This window comes from Ambystoma mexicanum, chromosome 11 (assembly GCF_040938575.1).
Source record: "Ambystoma mexicanum isolate Mex_15411 chromosome 11, UKY_AmexF1_1, whole genome shotgun sequence".
Lineage (NCBI taxonomy): Eukaryota > Metazoa > Chordata > Amphibia > Caudata > Ambystomatidae > Ambystoma > Ambystoma mexicanum.
Window position 1 is genome coordinate 251,646,715 of NC_090934.1, and position 14,723 is coordinate 251,661,437.

The 14,723-nt window shown below is 46.1% G+C and overlaps 1 long non-coding RNA gene across 1 annotated transcript in view; it reads right to left on the reverse strand.

Moving 5' to 3' along the window:
- The window catches only part of LOC138503333 (uncharacterized), a 76,898-nt gene extending 63,725 nt beyond the window's left edge, over positions 1 to 13,173 (reverse strand). Inside the window, exon 1 of the long non-coding RNA XR_011279620.1 lies at positions 12,997 to 13,173. This is a non-coding gene — a long non-coding RNA (uncharacterized lncRNA). The remainder of the gene's footprint in view (positions 1 to 12,996) is intronic.
- Positions 13,174 to 14,723: the final 1,550 nt, after the last annotated feature.

Genomic DNA, 14,723 nt, shown 5'->3' on the forward strand with positions numbered 1-14,723 from the left:
ATGAGTCAGTCGCCATGGTCGGGGGATGGTGTGATTTGTACGTAGATTTGTGTAGTACGGTACTCAGTCAATGATGGCTGCCGGTGTGGAAACACATATTTTTCAGTGCATTTTTTCAGACCGTTTTCAGTGTTGACTGGTAGACCGATGGATAATCAGGAAGTAATGACGTTGGTATCCGCTTGAATTTGTACGCAGTGTTTTACAGTTCATTGTTTGAATTTGCTTCCCATTGTTCCTGCAGAGCATTTATTGCAAGACGCAGAGGTAAGAACACTTTTCACTTTTGAGGGATGTTCGTGAACATGCAGAGTGATTCTCCCTCTAGAAAGGGATAATAGAACGTGGCGGGAATACCTACTGGTTAGGTGTGTTTTCCATGCCGTCTGGCGTCTGCCAAATATATTGAGAAAGCCATTTTATGAACTTAAACTTGTGTACAAATCATCGACTTGCAAATGTTTTGATAGCCATAATGTAACATGACTGAGGGAATACTTTTCACTTTGTTATATAGGAATCAGAGCCCAGAGCGTTTAACCAATGCGTTGATATTTACCCAACTGTTGGGCTAATGAAGACATCCCAGCATTTCGATTGTTTGGATATACTGCTTGATGCATACTATTTGAGGTATGAACTGTCACAGTTGTGGTTTTACTTGATGACTGTTGTGAGGTTTGTAGTTTTGGGATTGTCAATGATCAGGTGTGTATTGATGTTCTTTGCAGTGCAACTTGTCAGGCCCACTCTTTGGGGCATTGAAGAAGTGAAGGTCCTATTGAGAAGGGCTTAAGAATTTTTCTCTTACACTGAACGGAAATCTACTGTACATAAAAAGCAGGTATTGGGTTAATAATTATGTTTGTGTGTTTGCAAATATACACGATGGTGCATTATTTCGGAATGTCATCTTTGTGCTTGATGTATGGATTTATTCGTAACATGATTGGTTGTGGTGACTCCTGTTGTCTATCTTTTATTGTCATAAAATAGTTTTTAAAAAAAGAAATTTCACCCAAGACACACCAATTCGGAAATCTAACAAGAACCGGACCAAGATATCCCCTGATGAATGTCCGACCAAAGTGGTGTTTAGGACAGAACCATGTTTAGGACAGAAACATGTTGGGTTTTTCTCTGTAGACCCAATAATTAGATCATTGTGTTAGTTGGTGTCTCATTGTGTTTTTGATGTGATGTTTACAGTATAGTATTGTTCAATATTCAAGTTGATGTATGTATTGTGTCCGGATTGTGTATGAGAACTCTTTGTTTTGGGTATGTGGAATACATTTTAGATTTATATTTGTCTATGAAATTAAATGAAATAAAATTAAATTGTACTTTTAGACTAAGACTACCCAGCTTCAATCAAGTGTTGTCCTGGACCTGATGTAGTTGGGAAAACCTGTGGATCACCTGTGAATGTGTTATATATTGTATTTTCCTACCTCCTCTTTGTGGTCTCTCGATAGTGTCCTATCCCAGACAGTGGAGTTAGGTTTGCCTTGCAGCAGACAAACACTTGGGACCTGTATTATATTGATGACAATAATAGCACCAACCATTATTTAATGTGTATATAGTTGATTGCCCTTATCAATCCAATCCGACGTTAGGCTTTTGTAAAATGCCACATTAATGATGTTGTCACACATGGTTTTATGTTTGTGTCAAGCCTGTAAGTGGTTGAGAGTCGCAAATATTTGCCTAATGTTTGTGCTGTCCCTGTTTTATGTGGGCATTGTTGAATAAATCAGGAGTTTGACACATCTTTGGTCTCTTCTGGTTTTTGGGCATGGGATTTCCCCTGGCCTGTCCCCTTGCTTATCCACAGGGGTCTTCCTCCCCAATTTGAGAGGAGCAACTGAAGAGATGATAAGAGTAGAATGACAGTTACAGGAGGAGGGGATGATGTCAGGGCGGGAGAATGCAAGCGGGTGCGGTAGGAACCAGGGTGCAGTAGGAGGTGGGCAGAATCCAGCAAAAAGAGGAGGTGAAAACATCAGAGTTCAAAAGTGACACAGAGGAAGTAAGACCAGGGAAGTGATATGGAGCAGTCGGATAAGAGAGTCTCACATGGAAGAGGGGGCATGGAAGGTAGCACAGAGGAGGTTGGACGTATGACAGTAAGGGAAGAAGTGCCAAAGGGAACAATGCCCAGAGGACCAGGAGGATTGGAGCTGCTAAGAGCAGGAAGAGACACCAGACAAGACCAGGTGGAAGCACACCAAGAGGTGGAAGGAGAGATGGAACATCAGGAGGTGATGGAAGGCCAGGGAGGAGAAGAAAGAAACAACTTTTGGTTAGCCACAGTGGGCAGTGTCCAGTGGGCCCTATTGGCCCTAGGCAGGAGCAGATGCTGGTAGGAAGAATGAGACAGGGTCAGGGAGACTACTTTGAGATCAGTGAGAGGAGTGGAGATGAACTGGAGGAAACCCAGGCAAACCTCAGCAACTCCTCTCTATCTCTCACTGCCCACTACGTCCACTGACCTGTTGTCTCACAAGACTTTACAACAGAGGTTGTTGTGGAGCATGGATTTGGAAAACCTGATTTAGTTCAGAAGAAGGAGTTGAGTAACCCTAAAATCTGGATTGTTTAGACCAGAATTCAGAATGTTGGGAGTCACAGAATGACTTTACCCTGAACATGTCGGCTATGCAGTTGAAGGAAAGGATTTTAGAGTGATAGGGTAAGAGAGAGACAGATATGTATAATGAAGGGCTGTTAAGGTAGGCAGTTGCTTTGGTATATGTATGGCTGTGGCCATTTAATAGCAGGATGCAAAACTGCCAGTTGAGAGAGCAAGGTTAAAGATCGGAGAGGTAACAGGTACACGTTCATTTACTGTTTTGGGGTCAAACGGATCACAGAGTGAAAGATGGATAAAATGGAAAAGAGTTCAGTAGGGTAGATGGGAGGCAACAGAGGTAGTGAGGAAATTGTAGTGGAGATGGGATGCAGGGAGACGAATCAGGGTGAGAGACATAAAAGGTGTACAGGTTGCTACATATGTTTATGATTTTGGAGGGGAAGTAGTGTGCAAAGTAATCATCGGCGAGAGAGGAGGAAGCAGAGGGGCTCCTGAGAGCATGGTCTGTAAGGTTTGTGTGTGTGTGTGTGTATGGATGGAGAGAGTATATAAGAAATGTTAATATAAGGATTTGGCAATATCAAGAGCAATAGTGAGTGTGATAATAAGTCCAGAGTATGTTTAGGCTGTAGGTAGAGTGGGGGAGCAAACCTTGTGCCAGTGGCATACGTAGCATGGCATGGTTGTCCTCAGTAGTTGGATAACTGGGGAGAGCTACATTTGGGGGCCCTTTCAGGTATGTGATAAAAGAGCAGACAAAATTGTTATCATTGAAGGGGGTTGTCAGTGTAGTGGGCAAATGGATAAGAGTGAGCTTGGTGAGAGACTTTGATTGAGTGGGGACATGTAATATAGGGCGTCTAAGGTGAGAAATGTAGTTGTAGGGCATGTATTGAGAGCACATGCATCATGAAAATTTGCTTTACAATGACAATGTTGGCATATCGTCCCGTCATTGCGATGCCTCAGCCCCTCTATTCCTGTGATGTGTCTCTGTACCTCTGGCCCTTGCATGCTTGCCCCTACCGGGTCCCCCGCGATGTCACTGTGTAACCAGCCCCTCCGGTCCTCATGTACCGTTGCCAGACATGCCCTCTTGGCTGTGCCTTAGCACTTGCACAGTCTGGGTGTCTCTAGACAGAGTGCAGTAGCTAGTCTTCACACTCGTGCTGCTCATGGCCTGTGGGAGTGTCTTTGTGTTCTCCCTTGTTTCCTCCCTTGTCATCGAGCGCTTTTGAAGCGCATCGTGCTTAGGCACTTTGTGGATGAACCATCATATCATATCATATCACTATGCTTACTCTCTACTCTACACCATCACACAACTAGAGTACAGCTATACCCCTCGATAAATTCGGCCTAGCTGCTCTCATACGAACACCACCCCATGATCACCTCATCATTCTATTAAAATGCAGCTATATCCCATGACAAACCGACCTATCTGCACACATAAGCTAACTACAGGCCTAACGCAGCCAAACCCAGTCTGGATGTCCACCCACCAGTCTGCACATATTCAACTAATATCATCGCCACCACATCGAATGCTAGGATGCAGCTACCATCAGGCAATTACATCAGCTGCACACATAACTGGTGCACCCACGCACCCTACGACACTTACTCATCTTTGTTAGGGAGAATTCTCTGTAAAGGCTAATTTTCCAAACCTAGTGAGTCCCCCAGCAGCTTTGCTGGATTTTTGGGGTTTATTTTTTTCTTCTCCTAAGAGTGAGACCCTTTTACTCCCACGCTTAGATATGATTTGAGGTGTTCCTTTGTCGTTCCATGTGTTTTATGGGCTATGGGGTCTTTTACTCCATAGGGTCTCATGTGTTTTTGATGTGGGTTACACAGCGCCCTCCGTGCCGTAGCCCAGGGGTGTCGTAGCGACCCCCAAACATAGACTCCATACCCTGGGACTGACTATTGTCTCCCAGGGCATGTAAAGTCACCATTGGCTTTACTAGTCCCAAATTATGAACAGAAACCAGTACAAAACATCATATTGTGGACGTACTGGCGGGGCAATTCGATTGCCCCGGGGTCTGTTGTTCGAGGGGGCACGTCTCCATCCCCCCTGATCGAGTTTTAGCTGGTGGCAGTGGATACTACTTTTTATATTCGACCGCGAATATATCTCTAAGGGATTTTCCCATTGTTCGAGGCTACCAACTTTAATTATTTAATTCTTATAGCCTCGAACATACCGCCGGTTTATTTATTTAATATTCATTCACCGGTTGGTATTTTTTGCCAGAACTCGATTCTAAAATGGCGTTTGTGTTCTCTTCTGTGACTCCAAACCAAGTTGAGCCCTTTGTTCAACTTTTTGGCAGGCTTCTCCACAGAAGCCTCCAAAAGTGGTGCCACTCTGTCTGGGTACCACAGGAGGTGTAGGAGGGGAGTCTCATTCTTGTGTGATTGGCCCAAGTGGTGAGCCGGCCGGATCACCACTTAGCATGTTTGATTGACAGCTAGGCTGAATGAATGGGGATTTGCTGCATAAAAGCAGGGCTTTGGGGACTGGAACTTCAGAAGTCGCCACAGGACCTAAAAATCCGAGGAGGGAGAAGCTGAGCCGACCTGCAACAACGACACCACCGGTGGAGCCCTGCTGAACCGTCTCACCACTTTTCCCGACGACAGAGGAGACCTCCAGTCCGGAGAGTCTTCTTCCTTTGACTGGTGGGGATAACCAGTTTTGCCTTCTTTTCACCTTCCTGGAGCATCTCGTGGCCGTCTTGCCCGTGCGAAGCACCCCGGCAACCGGAATACCACGGCTTACCACTACCGCGAAGAGAACGGTAGTACCTTTTAACCGAAAGAACTCCGCTGCTGGTTTCTTCCCTGGCAGTGCAACGACCTTCATCTTTCCCCCCCGCGAGACCTCCTCTTCCTCTGGACGAAACACCGACTTGCACCCGCTGCCAGGAACAACTGCCCCCGCTGGAGCTTCCTTCACACTTAAGGTACTGTGTCCCGCCTGGCTTCCCTTGCGACAGATCGTTCGGGGTGACAGTAAAGCCTCGACTTTCTAACCTGGGCTGGCCTGGGACAACCTAGCTAACTTTTCCTGACTTTAATTTCATTCTTTGTGTGCGAACTATCTACAAGACTCTTTGGGCATAACCCCACTGTGTGAACCTGGACCCCTTCTGCTTGCTCTCTCCAAGAGCTGGGCCTTGCAATTGACTTCCTTGCTCTCCAGTAGAACTCTGCCTATCCTGCCTTACTGAGGTTCTTTTAAAAGTATTGAAATTTGTGTGCTTCCATAACTCTGCCTTTTTCCCTCCCTTTTTAATAACTTATTAGAGTGCCATCTTATGGTAAGCGTTCACCTCTGTCTGAAAATAAGTGGTGTTTCTCACTAAGACTTGTCTAATAAGTAATTAGGGTTGTATATATATAATAGTGACTGTGAGCTGAATTTACTTTTCTCTTTATGCAAGTGTAATTTACAAGTGTGTCTTTAAATTAATAATTATATACTTTTACACCAAAGCTCTGGTCATTGTTTGCTTGTTCTACTGTATCTCTGTACCTATTGTGTATACTCTATATACTGCCTAACTCTTTTTGAGGGAAGTCTGACTGCTCAGCCACAGCTACCAAGTGAATCTGTGTGGTACAGACTGCTACCAAGTGGGTTTACTGCCAAACACCTGTAGTCTTAAATCTTTTGCAGTGGTCCCTAAGGGAACTGCACAGGTTTCTGCCTAACCATCTTCTCTACTGACCTGGACTGCGGTCCCGAGGGTGTGTGTACCCACAACCCCTTAGGTCCCGTGTTTCACTGTCGCCCAGAAAATCTCGTCACTGCGTCCCAAAACCACTGGTCCACTACGATCCGACTGTGTGCCCAACCCCTTTGCTCACCATGGTGTCGCTATGCGCCCCCAGCTTCCCACCTGGTCACCTAAGATATCACAGTGTACCCATGCCCCTCCGTATCCCAGGTAGCCACTGTGTGCCCAGCACCCTCTGGTCCCCTTGATGTTGCTATATACCCGCAGCCCCTCTGGTCCCGTGATGTCTCTCTGTACCTCTGGCCCATACATGCTTGCTGTTGCCCCTACCCAGCCCCCCGCGATGTCGCTGTGTACCCAGCCCCTCCAGACCTCATGTACCGTTCCTAGGCATGCACTCCTGTCTGTGGCTAACACTTGCATGGTCTGGGTGTCTCTAGACCGAGTACAGTAGCTAGTCTTCACATTCATGCTGCTCATGGCCTGTGAGAGTGTCTTTGCGTTTTTCCTTGTTCCCTCCCTTGTTATCTAGTGCCTTCAAAGCTCACTGTGCTTAGGCGCTTTGTGGATGAACCATCATATGTTATCATATCACTATGCTTACTATCACACAATTAGAATACAGCTATACCCCTCGATAAATTCAGCCTAACTACTCTCATGCGAACACCACCCCATGATCACCTCATTATTCTATTAAAACGCAGTTATATCCCATGACAAAAAGGCCTATCTGCCGACATAAGCTTCCTACAGGCCTAACGCAGCCAAACCCAGTCTGGATGTCCACCCACCAGACTGCACACATTCAACTGATAGCATCACCACCACACCTAATGCTAGGATGCAGCTACCATCTGCCAACTACATCAGCTGCACACATAACTGGTGCACCCACGCACCCTACAACACTTACTCGCTCTTCTGACTTGGACTGTGGTTCCCGAGGGCGTTCAACCTACCAGCGCTTTGAGGTCATACCAATGATATATAGAGCGCTATATAAATGTCAAATAACATAACATAACATATAATATAATGTGGGCGCACGCATCATTTTAACGCATTTCAGGAGAATTTTGGAACTATTGTGGCGATAGGCTTCATGAAAGTGTGTTTTACAGTGGAACTGCTGGAATATATTTTAGACAGAGGCATCATAAACATGTGTTATGAAATAATCGTTTGTACTGTTGGTAACCTGGCATCTATTGGATTTTTTTCAAGTGTTACCCTGTAGAGCTGATTGTAAATTGCATAGATCTGTATTCCCAATTTTTCTGTAAAGCATGCTATAAAATGCAGAATATTAACCTATAATTTAAACATTTTTCTCAGGGAAGTGCCCCCTTGCCCCCTAGCCCAGCCCCGAGCAACTTTTTTCTAGCGCGCTCAGATCACTTTGTTGGGCACATTTATGCTCCTCCACATCATAATATTTTCATCCATCATTGATGGAGTTGTGACTACTCATCCCATTTTACATGTGATTCTATGTTTTCCCAACTCTTGAGTGAGACTGACTGGCCTGGTACCACCCTCCTGCCTTCTCCACTTCTGTGGAGTGGATTGCATCTAACTCCTTTCTTTCCAATCCAGTCCCAGACGGTTCCCTTTACCAAGTGAAGGACTGAACTGAGCTGGTAGTCCAGCTGCCACCACTGATTTAAGCTCCTTTAATATGCTACCATATGTCCCATCCACCCTCTTCGCTTCATCCAACTTAAGCTTTAAAAGCCCCATTAGATGCTTGCCTTTCTAAAGAGGCCTAGTATCTATTTATAAACGGGAATATTTGAACCTCGCTTACATTCTTTTCTAAAAAAAAACTCTTTGCATTCTTCCATAACACGTTCTACAACCCGTGGCTCTCCAGAGGTTTTGGGCTATGACTTTTGTTATCCCTTACCCCTTCTCTTCGCTCATTAGGGCTGATGAGTTTTGTAGTCCAAAACATTTGGAGACTCGAATGTTTGCAGCCCTGTCCTATAAGGAGGCAGTAGCTGTCTCCTTCCATTATGCATTTGTTTATAAAGGTGCTGCATCCACCTTCCCGCTTACAAATACCATTTTCTAAGGATGTCCGTGCATTGGGGACTGGATATGCACACAGCCCCATATCCACATATATCCTTAAGCTGAGAAACTGTGCTTCCTCTCACATCCCCTCCGCTTATGAAATTCCACAAGGATCCCAGTTTTAGAAAAACATCTCCAGAAATGTGAAGCAACCTGGCCCTCTCAAAACCATTTTATTCTCACATCCAAATCCTGAGGCTGTCCGAGTACATATGGTTCATAGTTACAAATGCTTTCATGTTAGGGTGAGTGGTGAGAAATATAAAAGCCAAGTGTGCTTTAGCTACTTGATTTACACATACAATCCTTTTATCGCAAACAAATGTGTCAAATATTATGAACAATAATATATACTATATAAATATAAATCCACAAAACCAAGAAAGTTATGGTGGGTTTAAAAAGGTTTGGGGGGAAAAAAACTGTCACCTGAAATGTGAAAATAGGAAAGTCCATTTTAAACCTTTTTAAACCCACCATAACTTTCTTGGTGTTGTGAAAACATGGCTAAATGCTCCAACCGCAGGTTTCTCAGGACTATACTGCACTGATGATCCCTAATAAGGGCGAAGCCAGGTATGTAGTTGTCCTGGCAGCCTTGCAAATGTCTGTCTTGGGTTGATTAGGCTATTTATAAAGTAGCACTGCTCTCTTAGACAAAGACCATTTCCTGGAGAAAAGGGTTTGCATTTCAGCTAATTTGCATACCCAAAATGCATTACTGTTGTGCCCCAGAACTGGAGGTAAGCTTCCAGCGATGGCTACTAGGTGGCGTTGTGGAATGTGTGACTTGGCTCAAATGAAGTTTCCTACATCTATATATACATATATATTCAGTGAAAAAACTTTGTTAAAGGGACATTATGGTTAAGTTGCACTAATAAAAACCTATCAAATTATGTGAACAAACTTTGTTAAAGGGACGTTATGGTTACAAGTCAAATCGAAAAACCCCACAAATTCACCAGTTATGGTAAGCTAGCAACCATAACTCACGACATCACCATGCACTGCTAAGGCTAACACCCAGGACATTAAAGATGACATGACAATTTTCATTGATGATCATTAATCTGAGAACTGAAGAGCTTGTGGCCTGGGAATGAAAGCTGCACCAGGATGGCCTTCTGGGATGCTTCCTCACTCCAAGCCCTTCTGGCTGGCACCCCTGACACACCAGTCAAACCAACCACTCTCAGTCAATCACAGGTGCTATCAGAAACTAGCATAATCTTCATCTCATTCATCTCCAATAGGTCTTCGCAATCCTGCCCCACCTCCAGGGCGGGGATGAGTGCTGGAAAATCCTTGAGAAGAGACTGGGTGACATAGGCAGCGTAGGCACCAGCTCTATGTCCCGAATGTGCTGCAATGTGTGACCTTTTAAGTGAGGATTCCACCTGCTTGATTACGGGGACTGATAGGGCAGCATTCTCTGTCTCTCCACTGTGCATGAGTGAAGGATGGTGTCTACCTTAAGGGTCTCTGGAAATGTTTGACCAAACCCCTGAAGTGGCTATAGTTTGGACCCCCTCAGAATATAAGCCTTCCCTAGCCCCTTCCAAGCTCTTATGATGTCACAAATAATCTGTACTTCTGGCAAAGTGGTCGTGATCAGGAACACCCTGAGGGAGCGAGGAGGCCATCACATCATATGGGTTAATGGTATGCAGGATACGAGTGGCTGCTTCTTATACAATGTACCCCCCACTCCCATCAATTGGAACCACAGCGTGGGACAGATATGCAACCGTGCTACTATTTAGAAAGCATTCCTTAGTATTCATATAGACGTGACCGAGGAGGAAGTGCGGCCATTTTGTGGCTGCTGTCAGAGAGTGGCATATTAAGAGCACCAGCAGCACGGCTTGCATGGCGTCAGCGAGAGCGGCTGCAGTAACAAAGGGGGGTGAGAGCTCGGGCTGGAACAGTGCAGTCGAGCAGTGCGGCACATTACCACCTAGACTTATGCTGAGGCTGCAGCGGAGGAGGCGGGGGCCGGGGGGAGGGGAGAGCGAGGGAAACGCGCGAGCGGAATGGAAGGAAGCCATACTGATAGACAAGCATATGGACTGGGAGAGAGGAATTCTAATATGCCGAGCCGAATCGAGCTACTAAATGGGATAGTGAACGTTGGAGAAAGAAAACCCGAGACAGAAACGCATTTATAAATGCGATACAAATAAATGGAGTTTAGTACAGGGAGAGGGGGCGAATAATTACTCATACGTTCATGTTATTATCTGTTGTTAAGTGCGTGTACGTTTGTGTGCACAGATATAAACATAAGTACACATATATCGTACATGTATCGATGTGCAATATCAGAGAAGTAAGCCTGCAGGTGTGGTGTAGAGCCGTGGGCTGATAGATGTACCCACTGATCTGCGCAGGAATATAGCTGCAATTAGGTATGTGTGTGCGTTTCAGTGCTAGGGGGTGGGCGTTCCTGGCGGTCGTCTATTAAGATCGCGGCCTCACTGCTATAGGAAAAGCATGTCCAGTTAATAATTTAAACTTCACCCCCAACCCCATTCTGCGTCCAACTTTCCCAAAAATATGTTTTCGAGTTAAATGATGCGTTGCCAACTTGCAGGCACATAGGCTGGAGAGGGCGGGGGGGTTGGGGGGGGCGGGGGAGATGAACGGACAGGCAGACACACAGAGGGAGAGAAGCAAGTAGAGGCGTGTATTCACGAAGGAACCGAGGCGCGAAGAAAGATAGAGATGGCCAGAAAGGAAATCAAAATAGCAAACACTCATCCAGGTGGAGACAAACAAGTGATAGAGGCAAAGATACAGCAAACGGAGAACTAAGTACGGACAGAGGAGAACAGACCGTTCCAGTAAAATTATTGGTGGGCAAAACAGGTGAAATTTGCTGTGTATTAATGGGCGAATTCTGTGAAAAATCTACTCGCTTAGCCAATTTCACCAGAGGGGCAAAAATTGCAATATCGAGCATTTTCCCAACCACATTTTTTTTTTGCCTTGCCTGGATTTCCAGAACTTGTAAACAATGTCAGCCATTTACAGAGGTGCAAAACATTGCGTCTCCCTAATTGGCTGAAATTTTAGGCACACATCCAAACTGTAATGCAAAAAACAAAATTTTGGGCTGAAAGTCGAAATTATCCAAACTGTGTTGAATTGAGAAAAAAAATCTGCTCCGCTGGTGAAGTGAAATTGGGCTGTATTTTGATGATTTTGCTTCACTGGTGTAATGTCGCCCACCGCACATTGAACACAAAGCGAGCACCTGGAATCGGGCACAGTCATTTAGCAAGGGAGCAATGACAATCACCATTTTCCACACGTACCACGCAGAAGGTGGTTCAGGCCCCCTCTCCTTTATGCAGCAGCCTAAAGCAACTCACTCAGTACCTGAGCCAATGAGAGGTGTTGCTAGAGGTGGAGGTGGCTGAGGGGTCTATAGCCCCGGATCTTTTGTTTTTAGCCCTGGATAGAATCTCAGGGGCTACAACCAAAAGGCTTGCAAGCCCCGACAGTCCCGACATTAGCATAGCCCCGGATCTTTTACAAACCTAGCAACGCCCTTGGAGACAATACACGCAAGTGGCAAGAAGAGAGACAGTGAAGGAAGCTTTGGGCAAACCTTGAGAAAGAGAAGGAGGAACGAGAATGACAAAAAAGGAGAGTGCATATAGAAGAGAAAGAATGAGTGCGTCGGAAGGAGCGAGTAAGTGACATGCGTGAGAGGGAATGGAAGCATGCACGCAACGGTGAAGTCTGAGATAGCGAGAGAAAGTAGAGAGATGGAAGGGCATCAAATGTCCTCCTTATTCTTCAAGTGACCTTCAGCAGGCATCCACAATCCAACGTTCATTTCAACAAATCACAGGGTACTACAACTTTGACAGCTGTCATCAGTGCCAGCCTCCCGTGCCTTGGCAGTGCCACTATCCTGATGCAGTAGCAGCTGGCCCTTCACTGCCTGCTGGCTCCATGTCAAGGGATGTGGGTTAAGAAACATTCCCTTGGCCGGGATTCAAATAATTGTTGGTCCCCAAAGAACGCGTCGCTTGCCCGGAAGGTGCCACCTGGACCGCAGAATGCTGCATCCCATCAAGTCGGGTAAACAGGGAAGCCGTACATTGGGTGACAGTAGTTAAAAGATACAATTTTATTCTGATTCCTGCAAACGCCACCATCATATGCCAAGGTGTTTTTCCCTCAATCTCTCACTGGTCATGTCTCCCAGTTCCATGCCATTCAGTGGTGACTAGCATTGATGCCAGGAAGCCTTGGCGCACCTCCAGCTGCAACAGGGTTATTTGCCCATCCTCGCTCTACCCACCCCCTCTTTGCCGCCTCCCCACCAGACGCATTCCAAAAACTCATTCAATCTCTCACTGGAACCCAGGCCATGCCAGCTGGCGCAAGGCAAACACGCGCCAAGACGACAGGCGGCATCAATGGGGGCCTAAGGAGTGGGGGCACTGAACTACCGCCTCTTGGCATCAATGTACCCAATCCTTTTCCTTAGCACATCTTGGAGGAGGAGAAATATGCTGGAAAAATACTCCTCCCTACAAGACTACCCACCTATGTCATTGGCGATGCAGCATGCAACTCCGGAAGCGTGGTTCTCGATGCCCGCCATGGGAGACTCTGCATCTCCACCACCCCAACCCTCAGGATTTCAAGAAAAGGGGGTGGGTGAAAACTAAAGGCTAGCGCTCCCACCAATAGAAATGAAGCACCTGGAGACAAGCTGTGGGTGGGTGGGTACAGGTGTGATTGGTTGAAGATTATGCCAGGCTCTACTAAACCTCTGCCAAGGGAAGATATGTCAGATGAGAAGACAAACCCTTTTAAAGGAACCTGCCTTGCAGAGCATTATGGGACATTGGGAGATGGGAAGGAGGAGGAAGCCGGGAGAAGATGCGATGGGGATGGGGTGGGGAGGATAATGAATACAATTGCACTCCTTAATTCCATTTCACCAGTAAGAGTAGAAATGGGAATGGATTGGAACAGGGGTTAGTGGCATGTTTTTGGACCACAAACCTGCCTCAAATCCCTTGACTACGGTTTACTCAAGTCCCAGTTTGACACAAAATATTGCACCATCCGAAACCCAAATGGTGCTGGACCTTTCGGTGATCTTGTTTCTCTCATGTACAGGAAGTGGAAGTGTAATACATTGTGGAAGGATCTAGGTTCCATTATGAATTGTTCAGTATCGCATGGGGGCGGGGGGAGCGTGTGGGTGTGTGTGTGTGTGGGCGTGTGTGTTTGACAATGAATAGGACTTCTGTCCTGCCTTTACTTCCTCTCAGAGAAAGCACACGCACATTGTGGCGGAGGGACTGTACTACCACAAGTAATTTGAAGGGCTGTCATCAAATGTCCTGTTCAGAGGGCATGCTGACTGTTTAACGTGTGACTTTGCAACACTCAAGGGTGTATTCCTCCTCAAGCCTAGAGCCATGCCCCCCCCCTCTTAAATTGGGCCCAGGTTTGATATTTTTAGGTCCAAAATGGCAACCCCTTGCTGGTAGCATTGCTCTCTGTAGCGCTCCAAAGCACCGTTTTTCCGGCTGCTAAACCATTAAAGAGAGGGGTGACCATATGAATATCATACTTGGTCCCACCCCTAAAGGGACAGTGGACCACGAAATGCTGGATAACATCCTTTCTGCACGAGACCACAAGCAACATTACACATGATGTGTCAGCTTGTAAGCACAGTGCAGAGTCGTGTGGCGCTTACTATGGTAATCTTACCATCCTGTGGGAGGTTTCAGGCTGCATCTGTGCAGCTGCTGGCCGTGCACTAATTTCTATATATATATATATTAATTGATTACCTGCTTGCTGATATTTAGGTGCCCTCATCAGGAAGTTTACAAAGCTTTTCCGGGGAACATTTTTCAATCCACTTTTTCCTCAGATAGAAACATTGGAAGAAAGGCCTTGCGGTTACGGCAGAGCTTGAGCAATAGCGAGGCAGTTGTGCACACACGTTAATTTCATCATGCAGCTGCTCAGAGGCAGACTGGAATCTCCATCAGGCTGGTAAGACTGAGTGCTCCAGAGTGTTGCCCAGAGCAATGCCAGTGGTTAAGATTCATTCAAAACCTTCCAGGTGTCACTCTTTGGTGTTGCAAAACTGCACAATGGTAAGCCTGGTATGTGATGGACTCTGCCCCAACACTGCTGGCCTTCAGATGCAGCCCCAGGGCATCTGCCCCACATAATGATGGGTGCATCAGTAGCTACCCATGGTTGAATCACGACTACCTCCCAAGTAACAAGTAAGTGGGCAT